Source organism: Gossypium arboreum, chromosome 6 (genome assembly GCF_025698485.1).
Source record: "Gossypium arboreum isolate Shixiya-1 chromosome 6, ASM2569848v2, whole genome shotgun sequence".
Lineage (NCBI taxonomy): Eukaryota > Viridiplantae > Streptophyta > Magnoliopsida > Malvales > Malvaceae > Gossypium > Gossypium arboreum.
In genome coordinates, this window is record NC_069075.1 from 81683983 (window position 1) to 81704466 (window position 20484).

Consider the following 20484-nt stretch of genomic DNA (forward strand, 5'->3'; position numbering starts at 1 on the left):
TGCACAATTCACTTAATAAGAAATATCATTTCGGCTCAATGGCCACATACAAAGGGCACAATTTCGATTGCTTATTACTTCATCCAATCGAATCAAAATCTAAGTTCCGATACTCGAAAACTTACCTCGGACGTGGTCGAACGATTTCGACGGCTATTCGACGACTTTTTCCTTCCCCTTATCGGATTTAGCTCCCCTTTTCTCTTGAGCTTAATCTTGATGCAAGTATAGCCAAATCTCCTTCTAGATCTCTTCTAAACCAAAAATGGAGCAAGAATCCCTCCTTCTTCCTTAGTTTTGGCTCAAAGAAAGGATGAACAAATTTTTTCTTTCTTTCTCTACAACTCACGGCAATGGGGGGAAGATACCACACTCACACACATTTTTTTTCATTCTTTTCTTACCCATACACCTTTGATTATTATTTCTCCCTAATGCACCAACAAAACATGTTTCATGACATGTTTAGCCCATCCTCTCTTGCCATGGCCGGCCACCACCTATAAAAAGGGGGGTATTTGACATGCAAGTCCATTGTTTTGCATGCATGCTTTACTTAGTCATCACACATTTCCCTTTCATACTTTCAAAGTTTACTACTAGGTCCTTTCTAGTGAAATTCACATTTATAACTCTAAATCAAAGCATCAAAAATGTCACACATGAGTTAACACACATTATAGGCAATAAAATAAATATTAAATTATTTTTATGCCTCGGTTTTGTGGTCCCGAAACCACATTCCGACTGGGGTCGTTTTAAGGCTGTCACAGAGACAACCTAAAAATTTTAATTCTGAAAATAGACTTATCATGCTTGATTCTCTAGTATCTTAAAGTTTAAACCATCAATGCACAAATACCTATGAATTTAATCTAAAACATATCAATAAGAATCATAAATCGAGGAAAAATTCATTCTAACAGTAATATGAGAAAATTACTTAAGTACAAGGTACAATTCAGGGATTTCCAAATAATCATATAAATAAACTCTCCACTCTTAAGATGTACATTGTCCTCAATGTACAAAAATAGATAATCACAGTAAAAATAAAAATATCATAAGAGAGGGAAAGAATTGAAACTGCCCTGAATATTGGATGAAATCCCCAAAATAGAGAAAAATGGAATTGTAGATAAATGTAGAGGTAGTGCAAAATTCAGAGCAACTGATAAGAAGATAAACACAATACTGAATAGGATTAAAAGGGTTACTCAATTAGAAACAACCATAATAATTAAAATAGAGTTCAAAGTATAAAGACAAAATAAACATAAAAATAAAAATAAACAGAAAAATAAAAATAAAATAAAAATAGACATAAAAACAAATGGACTCAATAGTCCTCATCATCAGGCTAATCAATGTCGCGAGCCGCTGGCGTTGAAGGAACAATATTGAGATACTGACAAATCTGCTGCAGAGTTGCATCGATGCTGTCGAACCTCTAAAAACACTGTTGCTCAAAACAAGTAAATCGTTCGGAGAGGTCTGCGAAGGTCATAGCAGAATGAGTAGGGTGGTGACTCAAAAGTGGTGGTGGAGGTGGATCTCCGTGGTAGGGAGGAACATCATCAGTGAAGTCTTCTAGGTCATGCTGAACGTTAGACTAGAATAGTCTGTATTGAGGGGGGTCTACTCCACGTCGCCACTCGACCATCCTCATGTGGATCATGCTCAAGATGCCCTGAGGGGACATTTACCTAACGAGGGTAAGTGCCGAGGACTGCTCTGGTGTGTCGAGTAAACTGAAGTGTTGAGCGAGGCGAGTCATGTAAGGGCTGAGATAGATAAGACCCTTCTTGTGACATTCGGTCTAATGGCGAAAGGCGAGAATGATGAAGTATGCTAAATCAACAACATGCCCTGTAGCCATGCTCCATAGAAAGTAGGCATCATAGGTACTAACAACTCTTGTGCTCTCTCTCCGTCCTGTCAAAGTATGAGCTAGGAGGGTGTGAAGGTACCATAGGGCCGGAGAAAGAGACGTCGCCTTCAAGTGACTTGTATCATAAAGTATCTGACTCCCTGTAAGCTCGGTTGAACATCGTGATGGTAAATAGTGGATGTACCAATGGAGTTTAAGAAAGTTCTCAGTGCTCATAAATTCTTTAGTGTAAAGGCTTATAGTCGCGCCGAACTTGGGAACGCTCATGTGCCGATGGACTATCATGACCTGTTAGACCAAAAATGTGGCACAGAACTCCGAGGTAAGCTCTGCGTAAGTGAGCTTGATGATGGTGAAGAACCTATCCCACGGAACTGTGGCAATAATAGTGCACACATCATCAGCTAATCAAACCTGCTCCAAAGTGGCCCAATCAATGTAGCGGCCCAAACTGAGTGGTCGCACTCAATGAAGCTGTACGGATCCTCTTGGGGGCCTGCCGAAAATCGAAGATAGGGGTGGCGAGCCTCGACAGTTGTGCTTGAGAAGGAGATCCCACTGGAGCCCTTCTATTTTTTCGAAGCCGGGACAGCTACCTTAGATTTGCCACGAGTGTTTGTCATGGTGTGCCTGAAAAGGTAAAAGATCTACATTAAGGAATAATGAAACACCAAATATACAAAGAAAATCCAATAGGGAAAAATCCAAGTAGTCCTAATAAATCACTCCTAAACCAGTATAGATGATAACTGAAGCATGTTAAAACCATATTATGAAACTAAAAATGAATTTGGTGGTGAGAACACTTATGAAATCAAATAACAAATTCATAACTAAAGGATAAAGCATGAAGTTCTGAAAGCAAAAAGAAAGAAACAGGGATAAATAATTAACTAAATACTCCTAATAGTAAAAGCAGATTGCAATAGTGATTAAAGCAGTAGCAAGACAATCAAAACAATATAGTAAGAATGGATCATAATAGTGAATATAGACATAAACTAAAATAGTAGCATCAAGAAAAAATATAATAATAAAGGCGTTAAGCATAATAAAATAAACTAATATTAAGAAATAAATAATAATAATAATAATAATAATCATAATAATAATAATAATAATAATAATAATAATAATAAAAAAACAAAAATTAGAGGGTTAAAAGAGGTTGACTAATGGTAATGGGGGTTGTGGCCAAACGGCGACGGTAGTGCGTGGGCAAGGGTTGAAGGCATCATTTGGAAGGGGAGAGTATAGGGGAGGGGCTGTTCATGTGAGTATGGAGAGAGAAAAAAGAAAAGGGGAAATGTCAGCGTGATGGAGGGCGAGGGGGCCGATAGGTGTGGGTGATGGTGGCAGGAGGGTAGTTGAAAAGGGATCGACGGCGGCTAGGGTTCTTGAAAACTTGGGAGGAAGAAGACAAAAGAGATGAAAGGAAATTAGGGTTTGGGGGGTTTAAAAGGGGATACGGTTGTGTGAGGCCGGTGTTGGGCCATACGGCTGTGTCCCACGCCAGTGTGGCCTCTGTCAGCCCGTGTGTTATTTAAAATTTTAGCCCAGTCTTCACACGGCCTAAAACACGCCCGTGTATCCAGGCCATGTGGTTCACACGACCGTGTAGCATGACCATGTACAAATTACCTTTGTTTCTCCCACACCTGTGTGCATTTAAAATTTGTGCCACGACCGTGTCACATGACCGTGTGCCTTGCCCGTATAACTCTCTGACTTGTTTTAAAATCGAAAAGTTTAGCTCCAGGTTTCATACGGCCTAGGACATGCCCGTGTGTCCAGGTTGTGTGGCCCACACAATAGTGTCGCATGCCCGTGTGGCCTCTTTTAGCCCTTGTCTCTGTTGATTTTTGAGAGTTTAAGCTTCAAGGTTCACACAGCCATGGACATGTCCATGTGTTGTGGCCGTGTGGGTTACACGGCCGTGTCGCTTGGAAGTGTAACTCTTTGTTAATTTCCTTAAAAAAATTAAAACCAAGTCCCAAGATCCATATGGCCAAGGACAGGCCCGTGTGTCCTAGCTGTGTGGGTCACACGACCATATCACATGGCCGTGTAACTCATCATCGTGCCTATGTTAAGTCACACGGCCGTGTGTCCAGTGTGGGTCAAAAACCTACATTTTACTATTTAGTTAAGTTTTAAAGAAATAATATGAAGTAAAAATGAGGAAATTAGTAATGTTAGTACTCGGGTTGCCTCCCGAGAAGCGCTTATTTAAAGTTTAAGCTCGACTTATCTCGTATTCGCACGGTTGCGGTGGTTCACGGAGTTGAAACTCCTCTTTCTCACTATCAATTCTATTATCAATATAAGGTTTTAGCCGAGTAATATTTACCTTAAAAGTGTCACATTTAGAATGATTTACCTCGACTGTACTATATGGGAAAATATTCAGTACCGTAAAAGGAGTTGCTCTGATTGTAATAAGCTCTGAAGTGGCTATTCGGGGGTCCCTTTCATATAACAATACATGGTCCTTGATCTTAAATTGAGTTGCTCCATTCTCTTGTTCGCCATGACGTAGTTTTGGCTTCGCATCGTGTATTCTTGGTTTCTCCTTGACATGTGACAGCCATTCGTCTAGTTTATCGATCTGAAGCCTTCGTTCCTCATGAGTTGTTCTATTTTTGTTGTAAAGACTAGATCGTGGCTCTATCACATTTTTCCTAGGAGATTCCTGCAAAGAATTTTGACCCGTAATGTTACTCATATTAACAGAACTTAAACAATCATCTCGATTACTAGATATTTTAGCAGAGTCACGAGCTTGGAGTTTGATCGTGTCATCACCTACACAAAGTATCAACTCACCTGTACCAACATATATAATGGTCCTAGAAGTTGCTAAAAAGGACCGTCCTAGAATTAACTGTACGTCACTATCCTCATCTAGGTCTAAAACGAAAAAATCAACTGGAAAAATAAATTTATCAATTTTGACTAATACGTCTTCAACAATACCCTTAGGAAATCTAATGGTTCTATCTGCCAATTAGACGCTCATCCTAGTTTGTTTGGGTTTCCCAAGACCTAGTTGCTTAAACATTTTATAGGGCATGACATTAATACCCGCCTCTAAATCAGCCAAAGCATTATTAACATTTAAACTACCAACTAAACAAGGAATAGTAAAACTCCCTGGATCTTTCAATTTGTTGGGTAGTTTATTCTGTAGAATGGCTGAGTAGATTGCATTTAGCTCTACATACAACGCATCATCTAACTTTCGTTTTTTTCCTAAAAGCTCCTTTAAAAATTTAATTGAATTGGGCATCTGTGAAAGAGCTTCAATAAACGGTAAGTTTATATGTAACTTTTTCAAGAGTTTAAGAAATTTACCGAATTGTTCATTTCTTTGGTCTTTCTTTGTCGCATTTAGATATGGAACTCGAGGTTTATACTCATTACTTACCAGTTTCTGTTCACTGTGGCTCACCTCAACCTTACATTTACTTACCACAAGTTCTTGCCTCGATTCTGGTTCTGGTTCAACTAACCCTTCCTCATCTCTTACAGTAATTGCATGCAGTTGTTCTCTTGGGTTAGTTTCGGTATTACTTGGCAAGCTACCTCGTGGTCTTTCTGAAATCATCTCTCAAGCCCTTGAATCGACACTTGCTGATTTTTAAGTGTTATTTCGGTGTTTTGGAAGCAAGTTTCTGACATCGAAATAAACTTCGTCAACATCTCCTCAAGGTTTGGCTTTTTCTCTTGCTGGTAAGGTTGTTGTTGAAAGCTAGGAGGGGGTTGTGGTTTCTAATTTCCTTGACCACCTCAAGAGAAATTGGAATGGTTCCTCTAACCTGCATTGTAAGTATTACTATAGGGTTGTAGGATCGACTTTCTGGATGGTTTTCTCCTCCATTTGCGTCACATTGCATCACCGGATGTACCTGCTTAGAACCATATAAACCATCAATCTTTTTATTTAAGAGCTCTACTTGGTTTGATAACATGGTGACAGCGTCGAGGTTGAAAACACCAGTAGCTTTTTTTGGCTTTGTCCTCATAACTTGCCACTGATAAGTATTAAGTGAAATCTCTTCAATGAACTCATAAGTCTCCTCAGGTGTTTTGTTATTTAGGGTACCGCCGGTGGCTGCATCGATCAGTTGTCTAGTTGAGGGGTTCAAACCATTGTAGAAAGTCTGAACTTGTAATCATAAAGGTAACCCATGCCGAGGGAACCTTCTCAATAAATCCTTATACCTCTCTCATGCATCGTATAGGGTCTCTAAGTCCATTTGCACAAAGGAAGAGATATCATTCCTCAACTTTGCCGTATTGGCCAGCGAAAAGTATTGCAATAGAAACTTTTCGGTCATTTGCTCCCTTGTAGTGATGGACCCTCGTGGTAGAGAGTTTAACCACTATTTAGCTTTATTCCTCAATGAGAAGGGAAATAACAGAAGGCGAATGGCATCATCAGAAACGCCATTAATTTTGAAAGTATCATAGTACTCCAAAAAGTTAACCAAATGAGTATTTGGATCATCATCTTGCAAACCATCAAACTGAATAAACTGTTGGATCATTTGAATGGTGTTCGACTTCAGTTCAAAGCTATTTACATCAATAGCAGGTCTCACAATACTCGATTCAGCCCATGCTAAATTAGGCTTGGCATAGTCGTACTGTAACATCCCGATTTTGGGCCTAGTCAGAACAGTAGTTTCGGGACCACAAATCCAATGAGGAAAATTTTATTTTATTATATTTTTATGGTCTACAATTTCATGGAATGATTTCATGAAAATTTCATTCGAAAATTTTGACGTTTGGGCACTCAATTTAGTCAAAAGAACTAAATCGTAAAAAGTGCAAAAGTTGAGTTCTACATGCTAGAGGCGTCCAATTGTTATGAAATTTTAAATTTGAGGTCCTTATATGGTAATTAGACCATTGGTTAATTTTGTGGACAAAAAATGGATATGGTTAGGCATGTTTCCAAAGTTTTTCATTAAGGGCATTTTGGTCATTTAGTTATTAAAATGAATTAAAAACAAAATTAAAAGCCAATTTTTGTCCATCTTCAACCTCTTCGCCGAAACTTGCATAGAGAAATCATGGATAGGGTTTTTCAAGCTTTCAAGCTCGATTGTAAGTCCGTTCTAGCCTCGTTTTTAATGATTTTTACGTTTTTGCAATCCCCGTAACAAGATCTATCTATTTCTACCATTAATTTGAGCTAGGGTTCATGTTTAAAAATTGAACCATGTGTGAAATTCATGAATTTTGATGTATAATGGTAGAAAATGAGTGTTGGGTGTTAAATAAATGACTTTTACTAAGCGATTTTTGATGAAAATGTCCGAAAGGACCATTTTGTAAAAGTTGTAAAAATGGTATAAAAGGATATTTTGATGAGAATTGTAGTTTTCTATAGTTATGAAAATGGTTTGTCTAGGCTTATAGAGTGATAAAATTGAATAAAAATTACTTTACGAGCCTAGGGGCAAAAGTGTAATTTTGAGAATGTTTAGGGGCAAAAATTTAATTTTTGCCAAAATGTGATTTTTGGATCACATTAAATAATGTGACTAATAATTGGACTAAATGTGATATTATAGATCAAGGAAAATGAGGATTGGACCTAGATCGGGTGAAAAATAGAAAATCGACGGTTAAGTTCCTTTTTGCTATTTTGGTGCGGAGGTAAGTTCGTGTGTCATTAATATTGCAATGCTATATTTGAATTGAAAATTATATATTATTATTGCACGAATGACATGATTTAATATATTGAAAAGTGATGAAAGAATGATATATAAAATTTCTGAGAACAATGATATATGACTAGTAGCACATGAAATGTTTGATGGTTCAATCATTAATGGCTTGCTATATAATAGTTGAATATTTTGAGAATTTGATATAACATCATGTTTTATTAAGTTGGATAACTTGTGAAAGAGTGAAAAGGAAGGTAAGTTTGTATGTAAATAATATATCGTTTTTATTTATGTTACAATATTTTGTTATTATATGAGATGTGGTTGCATATTGAATGATCACTTGATGTAAATTATGAATTGAAATTGATTATGGATGAATTGGTAAAATGTTGAAAAGTGAGGAATTTCTCGACTGGACCTTTGGAATAGAAAAGATACGAATGATCTGTTGTGAGAATACATGTAGTACTATGTGCAGGCTACTATGTGTTTAAAATAGTTTTAGGTCACGTGTGTAGTACTAAGTGCAGGCTTCTACATGCATCAGATGGTTAGGTCGCATGTGTAGTACTAAGTGCAGGCTACTATGCGTACCCGATAGCTTTGATCACATGTGTGCTACTAAGTGCAGGCCAATATGTGTAAAAGATAGCTTTGGTCACAAGTGTGGTACTATGTGAAGGCCACTTTGTGAAGAAGGTAGCTTTGACTACAAGGGTTGTACTATGTGCAGGCCACCGGGCATCCGTTATTATTTCGACGTGTTCAACGGGAAATGACTAGGTGTAATTAAATATGACTATGTGATGATGAATAAGTGAAGGTTCATGTGTGTAAACTTATGAGCAACGTGATCGATATGTGATCGAACTTTGGTAAGATTGAAATAGAGTAAGTGTTACAATGAAAGTTACTACAAAGAAAAATATGAAAGAGTGAAATTTAGTAATAAAACAGTTTTGGACAGCAGCAGTTGTGTGAATTTGAAAAATCACCAAAATGGTGGAAATCGAATTATAAGTTGAATAAGATATGAAATAAAATCTTATTGAGTCTATTTTCATATAAAGGAAACATTGTAAGCAAAATAATTTTATATTATGAGATATTTGAACTTTTATGAGACAGAGTCAGAATGATTTTAGAATCCCCTATTCTGATTTGGGAAAATCATTAAAAATTGTACAAAACTAATTATGGGTTATAATTTATATGCTTAAAATCCTTAATGAGTCTATTTTTGAAAGAAATAAACAAGAACATTATCCAAATCTTTTATAAAGAGATAATTAATTTTTAGTGCAGAGGGGTCAGAACTATCAGATAGCAAAATAGGGGTGACTTTAAAGAATAAACTATACTTATTGGATAGACCAAAAATTCTGAAAATTTTATGGTAAGAAGATTTGTGAGTCTAGTTTCTCTAAAAATTAGTAGTTCTCAATTTGGAGTCTCGTAGCTCTGGATATAAATAATTTAGTGACCATGACTCGAGAAAACAACTTTATTGGACTTTGAATAAATAGAGAGGAATTGAAAAATAGTATGTTAATACATTGCTTATTATTTTTCATGGCAGCTTACTAAGCGTAAAGCTTACTCCCTCCTTTTCATTTCTTTTAGTGTTGTCAGGTCGGCTTGGGGTTGGAGATCGTCGGAGGCAGCATCACACTATCAAGCCAAAACCTTTGGAGTATTGATACACATGTTAGAAATATCAAGTGTGTGGCATGTATAGGGACCTAGTTCTATGACATGTTTTATTATGATTTGGCTAAATGTATTGGCCTATATCGAGCTATTGTATATGGCCATGAGAGGTGGCTCATATTGGTTATGGTTTGTAAGTCTAGCTAATCATATTACATCTTAATGCATATGATGTGATGATATGAATATGTTTGTTTGCCATGCATGGTTGGTAATATGTCATGTGTGTTGAATGCATGTTTTATGACTGATCGAGGTGGTCATAACCATGAATTAAACATGTAATATGGTAATAAGATGATAGTGCCTTGAACATGGATGTTTGATGTATAAGTTAGTAACCACAGTTTAATGGTATAAGTGATTAATGAGATGACAAGGTCAAATGAATGTGTAATAATATGGCTAGACTAGTTTATCATGAGTAGGTGGAACATAAGTATAATGACGAGCTAATGTTGAATGTGTCTTAATAAAGGGTGTTTAATCACTAAAATGATGCCATGAGTTGTGAGTTTGATGTGTATAAGGTTGTAAGGGTTTATGGGAAACATAAAGGCTTGAAAAATAATCTAAGTGTTAGCCACAAGGGCAGAGACACGACCATGTGTCTCAGCCGTGTGGAGGACACGGCCTAACACACGGGCGTGTGGCCTGACTATCTGGTTCAAATTTTTTTGTTGATGTCACAAACAAAGAGTTACACGGGCTGAGGCCACGGGTGTGTCCCAAGCTACATAGGCGTGTGTGACCACACGGTTCAACACACACGGGCGTGTGACTCTCCAAACCAAGAAATTTGCTAAGTTGTCCAAAGTTTATCAAAAGTTCTCAGTTTAGTCCCGAACCACCCCGATGTATGTTTTATGCCTCGAGGGCCCGTATAAGGGATGATATACATGTGTTTGAAAAGTTTTAATTTGGACAAAAATTTTATGGCCCGATGTATGTTCGATAATGCCTCGTATCCTATCCCAATCTCGAGTACAGGTAAGGGGTGTTACATGTACATAGTACGAGAAGCAGGATTCTGATTTACAGGATTCGCGACAACCACAGGAGGTAATAGATTATTTTGATTTTTAGCCATCTCCTCGGTAATATTGGTATCGTCCTCTTGCTCTTCCACTATATACTGTAGACTCCGTCTTATTTCTCTACGATTTTTGTGAGCTGTGCTTTCAATTTCACTATCAAATAATAGAAGTCCTGACGAGTTTCTTCTACTCATAAACTAAAAGAATCTGTCAGAAGAAAATAAGAGAAAAAGTTAGTAAATTAAAGTAAAAACAAAAACAATAATAAAAAATGGCTAAAGTAATAAAAATTAAGTGTTCCTAATATTTTAGTCCCCGGCAATGGCGCCAAAAACTTGATGGGTCACGAAACTAACGAATATTTCGATGAAGGTAAGCGCATCTATCGAATAGTAGTATAGCTATGGTGATTCCGGAATATCGTATCCACAAGGACTAAAAGTACTAGTAATAACTATCTTTCTATTATTTAGCCTAATAATTAAATGAGGTGTTTTAATATAAAATTAAACTAATTAACTATGAACGTGACAGAGATTGAATTGAAGAAAACTAATGAGAGAGACAATACCCAGGAAAGAATCCACCTAGACTTCACTTATTATTCTGACTCCGAATCAAACGATTTATTCGCTTGTCTTGATCCGTAGAAATCCCTAAATTATGTTAATATCTTTTTCGAGACTATGAACAACTGACTTTAGGTTGATTAATTGAAATCTCTTTCTAATTAAAACCCCTATCGTCACATTAACTTGATCTATGGATTCTCCTATTAGATTTGACTCTAATCTGACAAATTTATGTCGTCCTATTTCTAGGATTGCAATCAACTCCGCTCAATTATGCTAGATCTACTCTTAAACAGGGACTTTTGCTCCACTGAATAAGCACATCAAACTTGGATTAATATCTTGAAAATATTAAGGCAAGGATTAAGAACACATAATTAAGAAAAAGAACAAGTATTTATCATGAAATTTAGATAATTAAATAATAAGATTCATCGTAGGTTTTATTCTCCCTAGGTATTTAAGGAGTTTAGTTCATAATGTAAAAGGAAAACATCTCAAATTTAGAAAAACAACAAGACATAAAAAAAACTCAAATAAACTTCGAGAGAAATTTGAATGGAGATCTTCAACCTTAAAGTGGATCTACTTCCGAGATGATTCCAATGGCTTTCTTCGAGTAATTTTTGCTTCCTACTCCGTATGTCCCCTTAGGTCTTCTTCTAGTGTGTTTATATAGACTTTAGAATCATTAGAAACCCTAAAAGTTGGCTTTTTCCGTGTGTTTGGGAAATAAGGAGCAATATCGACACGGACTGCCACATGGGCGTGTGGCTGGCCCGTGTGGCTCACACGGGCGTGTGCTCAGCCCGTGTAGAAATGGTCTTGGCCGTATGGATCTTTAAATCAGTCATTTTGTCCGTTTTTGGCCCTTTTTCTACTCTTTTTGTTCCCCTATGCTCTCCTAAGTATAAAACATGAAATTAAAGGATTAAGAGCATCAAATTCACTAAATTATATAATAAATCATCCAAAAGCATACCAAGCATGGGATTAAAAATGTTAAATTTATGGTTTATTAAAACTTTACCAAAATCAGAGTGTGAATAAACCAAATAAACTTTATTTTTGCAGAAAATAAACTTAATATTCGTAAACTAAAATAACTGAAAATGTGCCTATAACATAAAAACATTTAAAAATAAAAACTCTGACTATAACCAAATATCCTTAAATGGCATTACACTCGTATGAGCAGTGTGCTCATGAAAAACCTTAGGTGGTAGTCTCTTAGTAAGTGAATCCACAATCTTGAAGTTTGTCCCAATATGCTTTATAGACACCTGATCACTCTAAACTCTTACTTTAATAGCAAAGAATTTAAAGACTATGTGCTTTGACTTTGAGGTACTCCTGTTGTTATTGGAATAAATGACTGCAATTTGTTTTCACAATTTGCACCTTAGTGGCAAAATCTTGTATCCATATTCCATTAAAATCGGAGTCTGTACACTTGATGGTCTCTAACTATCAGACCTCTGATATGTGAGCATGTAATCTTTTTTTCTCTAAAAATATCTCATAACACTTTTAGTTGTTATCTAATGGTCCATACCAAGGTTGCTTAAATGTCTGTCTAACATCCCAACAATGTATGTAATATTTGAACGTGTACATACTTGAGCATACATTAGACTCCCAACAGGTGATGCATGGGAACCTTTTGCATTTCCTGAATTTCAATGTTACTTTTAAGGCATTGAGTAAGACATAACCTTGCATGTCAGATATTTTAAGTACTTTATCGATATAAATCTTTTGTGACAATCCAAGAATACGCCGCGATCGATCTTGATGTATCTGAATTCCTAAAACAAAAGAGGCATCCCTAAGATCTTCAATCTCAAAATGTTTAGATAAAAACCTCTTGGTTTTGTGTAGTGGCAAGCAAAATGTCATTGACATATAGGACCAAGAATATATACTTACTCCCACTGAATTTGTGATACACACAATCATCAAAAATATTTATCTCAAAATCGAACAAGAAAATTACTTGATGAAGCTTGTGGTACCATTAACGGGAAGCTTGTTTGAGTCTATAGATGGATTTTGTTAATTTGCAAACCATATTCTTTGGGTCTCCTGACTCAAAGTTTTCTGGTTGTACCATATAAATTGTTTCTTCATTGTCGCCATTGAAAAAAATAACCTTACATCCATCTAATGTAACTCAAGATCAAGATGAGCAACCAGCACCATGATTTTCCTGAAAGAGCCTTTCAATGAAACTAGAGAGAAAGTATCTGTAAAATCAATGCCTTCTTTCTGAGTATATCTTTTAGCTACAAGATGCACATTATACCTCTCCACATTACAATTTGCATCCCTCTTGGTTTTAAATATCCATTTACAACCAATTGATTTTGCACTTTTAGGTAATGGGACAAGTCCCAAATTTTATTGTCTTGTATAGACTTATACTCTTCTTGCATGAAATCAATCCACTATTGAGAATTAGAACTTTTCATGGCTTGATGAAAGTTTATTGGATCATCTTCCATCATTCTATATTCATCCTCATGTTCTTGGAGAAATATAGTATAATCATCTAAAATAGCATTTCTCCTCTCTCTCGTGGACCTCCTTAATGGCATTTGTTCTTGAGGTTGTTGAGTTTATTCTTCTAAAACAATTACCTCATATTGAATAGGGAGTTTCAACATTATCTTGTTGAGTTTCTAAATTCACTTTTTGATCAATGATAGGTATGAGTACCTGAACATCATCAAAAGTGATAGCAGGAACTGATTAGAACCAATACTTCCTCAAAAGCAATGTCTCTAGCCTTATTTCTCCCTCCAGACTCAACATCTTCAAAAAATGTTGTAGTTCCCATCTCAAAAATATTCTTAAGTGTGGGATCATAAAACTTATAGCCCTTAGATTAGTCAAAATAACCAATAAAGTAGTTGCTCACTATTTTGGAGTCCAATTTCTTTTCATGTGGCCTAAAGCCTTGCCTCAACTAGACATCCGCATATATGAAAGTGAATTAGATTAGGCTTTCGACCTTTCCAAAGCTCATAAGCTTTATCAAAAAAAGATACGAAAATAAGACTTTTAAATATATAAAACAACTTAAAAAGATAAGGTGAAGGCATATCATTAATATGGAATTGTAGAGGACAAAAAACTCGCTACAAGGAGAACTCCAAAAAATATATTCTATTTAGACTCCATCTGCTTAGAAGGCCTATCCTTAAGCCAAAAGTGAAAACTATTTAGATAATAAATCATTTTCGATCAATCTTTTCAAGAAATTTCTATTAATTTTATATTATTTGGTTGCAAAAATTGATGTGGAATCTTGTAAGAAAAGAGAGCATATTCCACTATGATATATTCTTCTTTTTAAATTGCTTCAAAACTTTTTAACGGTATCCTAAAAGTGAAGAGTATATCCACGTATGAATTGAAACTTGATTGAGTTATAAATATAAGAAAATTCACAGCCTTGAGCTCAAAGGTTAAAAAAAAAAACAGGATGTAACAATTTTATTAATTACCAGTTTATTAAAAGCAAATAGCTGACAACATGCTAATTGGAATGAAAATAACCCTAAACCCTAAATAATCAAGGCTTAGGAATGCTACAATAGAGACCATAGACCAAATGTTGGTCGACTACATGAACATGTTCATGTATGCCTTGAGGACTCCCAATATTGACAAGCCTAACAAACATAAAACAATAAAACGATAAAAATAACATTTAACATTATGGACTTTGAAGTACAAAACTATTGCTGACTAGGGCTACATCTAAGAGGAAAGGCAGAAGGGACATCTTCATCCATCGAAGCATGCATTGAGGAAATAACTGCAATCTTCTTGTCCCTCATGACAGAGATCAAGTTCATAAACTCTGTGAAACGTTTGTCTCGTTCATAGAGCTCCCTCAGATTAAGCTAATCAAGGGGAGTTTTCCACCAATGACGAGTTTCTGTTCCATGTGATTGTTGGGCCAAAGCAATCACCTTTTGTTTTTCTTTTATTGCATCTATGTAACACCCTATACACGGCCTGGTCACAAGCCCGAATATCAAGATGCCACACCACCGTTTCATGTCATACTCATAGTAAATTGTCACATTATGAAGAAACCATCCTCTCTATCAATGGTCTTATAAATTTTTAGTCAAACATATATCAATCATCATTAGAACATGTCAAACATACTTTAAATAAACTTATAGTAATAATTGAACATGCATTAGGATCACTTAGCAAAATTTCCAAGACAATCACGTAGGTATCGATACTAAAACATGGGTATTGATAATTTCCTTGCAAGATATCGATACTTTATGGAAAATCGATACCAAATCAGCATTTTGTTTCTCGTCCGAAAATCAAAACTTGGAAAATATCGTTGCAATTGAAAAAGTATCGATAAAATTACCTCGAGTATCAATACTCGTGATAAGGTATTGATACCAAATTACATTATTGACTCCCTGCACAGCTCAAAATCACAGAGGTATCATTTTTATACCTTTGCTCTAGACAAAAAAAAAATACAACATACTTGAGCAAATAAATCATTCCAACATGTAGCAAACCATCTTGCTATCATATCGTTATCAAATAAACGTCAAAACAGTAGTTATAATAGTCTCAAACATCAAAAGTAATTCCAAACAATAATCAACAGAATACGAAATGAATCACATAAGTTTATGAACAAATAGTCTATAGAGGCATCCAAAACATCATGGAAAATATCAATAAAAGTCCACCACATTGCCTTATTACCAAAACGAAAACAAATAACAATAACACCTACGAAATAACAGAAAAAGGACTTGCACGGATCACCCCTTGGAACCACACCGCTCACACCGACACACAACAAATCTACAATGGTTCAAGAAGGGAGTGGGTGAGCTTAACAATTCATTGAATGATCAGAATAATCACAATGTACACACAATATAAAAGGTTAAATAAGAGCATACTACAACACGTTTACAACTGTAATCTAATCAAGTCAAAATAACATATTCACATTTCATGAAGTCATAAAACTAACATACTCACTTGTATATAATTCATTTAACAATAATTCGTCAAGGCTAAATAACATATACATGCTTTAATAACCCACAAGTCTAGCTGATATATTCACATGCATTCACAAGTTAAATAAAAACGATCCAAACCACAATTACATATGCAATTTACTATGAGAACATATTAACATTTTCATGAAACTTAAATCGACTCATTTAGCATATTATTCACATGTTTAAGCATCCATCTCATATCGTATTACCACAACAAATAAGATCACATTTCAATGATATTTTGCACAGCAGCCACTTACTCATTTAGGCATACATCACATTACACATATATGCATTTTAAGATAATTTTTAACTTGATGCTATGAAACATAAAAGTGAGCTCTATCACCACACATTGGATACACAAATCTCCAACATAGCAAATGAATCCTACAGTCGAACATATCCCAAAAGTGAAGCATAAAGCTAACACTTTCCAACACACCAAACATGTCCCGTTGAATGGAGCTTAGCTAATATTCCCTTACCTCTCCAACATGTCTCAGAGCCTCAATGCCCAAATCACAAAACACATATAGGTGAGTACTCACAATCCTATGGCATGCCAACTATATCCAATGGTCTCATAAGTCACAAGGCCAAAATATCCACAATTACACAATTTTAATTACTTATTGAATGCACATAATCTATGTTCATATTCATCAATTCACATAAAAAACTTGTACACAATGCATGCTTACCGAATTCACATTTAATTGCACTTGAAATGCCACAATAATGCTCATTGAGCCATCACGTATCCAACCACATATAAGTGCATTAATTTATCACATACATAATCTGTTACATTAGCATTACATTCCATAATTCAACACATACGTACCTAACGGTTTTTTTACAAACTTTCACTGTACATTTATATTGCTAACACAACGTCATCACTATTGTTTGACATATTTAATATGCCCACAACACAATACAATTCAGAATAGTCATCACACATGTCTCATATCACAATATCACATCATAATAGTCAATCCATAAATATTCTCAAAATCACATAATTTACCAAAAATAAAATAAGGGAAATAGAAAACTTACACTAGAAACTTAGGATAGTGAATTAGGCTATTGTAATCTCCCAATTAACACTATGAGTCATGTCTACTAGCAGTGGTTCCAAACACTCACCGATTACACTTTCGCCGAAAAGTTGAAAGCTTAAACTAGTTTTTCCTTGCCTTTCGCCTTGCTCGAAGAAGGTTTCAATGGTTCCGACACTTCACACATAATAACCACACAATTTACACAATCAATATTCAACTAAAGACTCACTTAAACCAACCAAAAACACCAGTCTAAGCTATATTCCTCATGAAATTGAAATTTCGACTGACTTGAAACTCAAATCCTCTATACTTAATCTTTTCACCAATAATTGATTACATTCAACTAATTATTCACCTATGACTAATTCTCAAATTTTAAACTACACAAAACTACTCAGTTCATGGTATCAAATTTTTTTACATGTTTATGGCTATTTTCACGAAAATTCATTAAATCCTTAGAAATCCTTAACAAAACTTTAAAGTAAGTTCAGAAACCTTTTAATCATGTTGAAACAAGTTGAAAAACACTTTGAAACCATGTTTTCACCCAAAATCCCAAAATTCACCATTAACGACCTAATTTTCGGCTTTTATTTAAAACATGTGATTTAATGGATAAAAATTCCATTTAAAAGACTAGATAACATTAAAAACTAATAAAAAGATAAATGATTACCTTAGTTGGAAGAAAAATAGACTTTTTTCGAAAACCCGAAAACCCCATATGCGGAGAAGATGATGAAATCTATGGAATTTTAAGTTGCTTTCTTGAAGGTTTATGAATATTGAATGCTTTGGGAATGATGGAAATCAATTGAATTAAGGTCTGAAGAACAAAAAGTGGAAGAGAGAAGCTTTGGAAGCAAGGGACGGCTAAAGCTTGAAGATGTAGAAGATTAACATGAAAATAGAGCTATAAATGGGGTTTTTAAATTGGATTTTAAAATTGTGTCTAATTGCCTCTTAAAAACTCTAAGTTTTGCCTCTTTTACAAATCAGTCATATTTTCAAAATTAAAGGTATTTAAAATTAATTTTCAGAAATTGATTTAATTTTCTAAAAACCATAGTTAAAACATTACCAATAAGCCATGTCGCAAAATTTTGAACACTCTAAGACTAAAATTCCTAAAATACCCCTAAAACTCCTAGGCCCTATTTTGGGGTGTTACAATCTAGTTGGTCTTGGACCTTATTGAAATCTTGGACAAGTAAGTTAATCCTTACCTTATGGTAAGCCTCAATATATGAGCATCAGTGGTTTCATTAAGAGGTTGGTTTGGGTTTAAAAAGTGTTTAGGGATAGATTTTTAACAGACGGATGACCAAATGAATAAGGTTTACCAACTGGTGAGAGAATAATAAAAAGAATCTTGCCACCACAAAATGGAGAGCTTGGAGATTTTCTTATAAATTCATCAATGTCATCTTGAAAATGCGATGAGCCTATCATCCTTATTTTCAATGATCTTAATCTCAATTTTTTATTTTCCCTTAGATTTCTTGCCTGAGTTTGCCATTGCAAAAATAATCAAAAGAAAAAAGAAACAAGCAAAAAATTAAATTAGATGATTTGGAATGAAGTTCTTCTTAAAAGTGAAGAGTGTATCCACTATGAATTGAAACTTGATCGAGTTATAAATATAAGAAAATTCACAGCCTTGAGCTCAAAGGTTAGAAAAACAAGATGCAACAATTTTATTAATTACCAGTTTATTAAGAGCAAATAGCTGACAACATGATAATTGGAACATAAATAATCTTAAACCCTAAATGGTGAAGGCTTAGGAATGCTACAATAGAGACTATAGACTATATGTTGGTCGGCTACATAAACAAGTTCATGTATACCTTGAGGACTCCCTATATTGACAAGCCTAACAAACATAAAAAATAAAACAATAAAAATAACATTTAACATCGTGGACTTTGAAGTACAAAACTGTTCCTGACTAGGGCTATATCTAGGAGGAAAGGCAGAAGGGACATCCTCATCCATCGAAGCATGCATTGAGGAAATAGCTGCAATCTTCTTGTCCCTCGTGACAGAGATCAAGTTCATAAACTTTGTGAAACATTTGTCTCGTTCATAGAGCTCCCTCAGGTTAAGCTGATCAAGGGGAGTTTTTAACCAATGATGAGTTTTTGTTCCATGTAATGGTTGGGCCAAAGCAATTGCCTTCTGTTTTTCTTTTATTGCATCTAGTTGGTCTTGGACCTCATTGAAATCTTGAACAAGCAAGTTGATTCTTACCTTATGGTAAGCCTCAACGGGAGCATCAATGGTTTCATTATGAGGTTGGTTTGGGTTTAAAAAGCGTTTAGCGATAGATTTTTAACATAAGAATGACCAAAAAAATAAGATTTACCAACTAGTGAGAGAATAATAATAAGAATCTCGCCACCACATAAAGTGCAGAGGTCAGAGATTTTCTTAATGATTCATTTATGTCATTTTGAAAATGCGATGAGTTCGAGAATAAGCAACCCCTAGCCACGTTCCATATTTATCAATCTACACAATGCCAATTAGAGGATATCGTTAACTCTTTAATCTAGCTATGAATTCCATTGTTGCTAATAAAGTCATGCCATACACAAGTCATGTACCCAACATATTGGCTATGGGCTCAATAATCTTTATAGCATAAGCTTCCACTTATATCAAAGTACATGAGTTACATATGCATGGCCAGTGACTAACTTAGGATTTAGGTAAATCACACCATAAACATCACAAGTGAATTAATTCAGAAATGGATTCAAAATTAATTCAACTTGGGTCCAATCCAATGTATCATTATTCCAATGAGTAGATCTATATCTCTACCTATGGAGTCAACTACTCCGATAGCCAAGACTAGCCATCTCCTTGTTTGGAATTGTAGATCACATAATAGTCGTTCTAGGTATTTGAATCAAACGCTCACTTTGATTCTTTTATGGAATTATAGACTCGTTTAGATTATCTAATAAAGTTTTTCTTTTCATAATGTAAATGTTCTTACAATACCGCTTATCATTAGTTTGAACTTAGTCAATCAATGAGCTTATATTTGCTTTTCATAATTTTTCTATGTATGCAAAACATAAAAGACATAAACACAAAAGGTATAATAGTGAAATGTGAAATTAACTTTATTTATTTATTTATCGTTCAAATATTATAAGTTATATGTTTACTAAAATATGGGCACATTTCCTAACAAGGGAAACCTATTTTATTACTTTAACTTCACCTTGTTCATTCAACTAATAAATTTGATAAGGATGGGGATGATTTGTAGACAGTAATTTGAATTTCTCCACTAATGTAGTAGAGGCCACATTTGCACAACTCTCGTTAGCAATAGTAATATGACACACTTTCTAGTAAATCATGCATCGTGTGTGGAACAGATCCTCATGTTGTTCATTATCCACCACCCATTGTGCATTCA

At 35.0% G+C, this 20484-nt stretch overlaps 1 non-coding gene across 1 annotated transcript; it reads left to right on the top strand.

The window, feature by feature from the left end:
- The first annotated feature begins 6076 nt into the window (after positions 1–6076).
- On the top strand, positions 6077–6183 carry LOC128294370 (small nucleolar RNA R71). The gene has a single exon (XR_008284682.1). It is a non-coding gene; the product is annotated as a small nucleolar RNA R71 (small nucleolar RNA).
- Positions 6184–20484: the final 14301 nt, after the last annotated feature.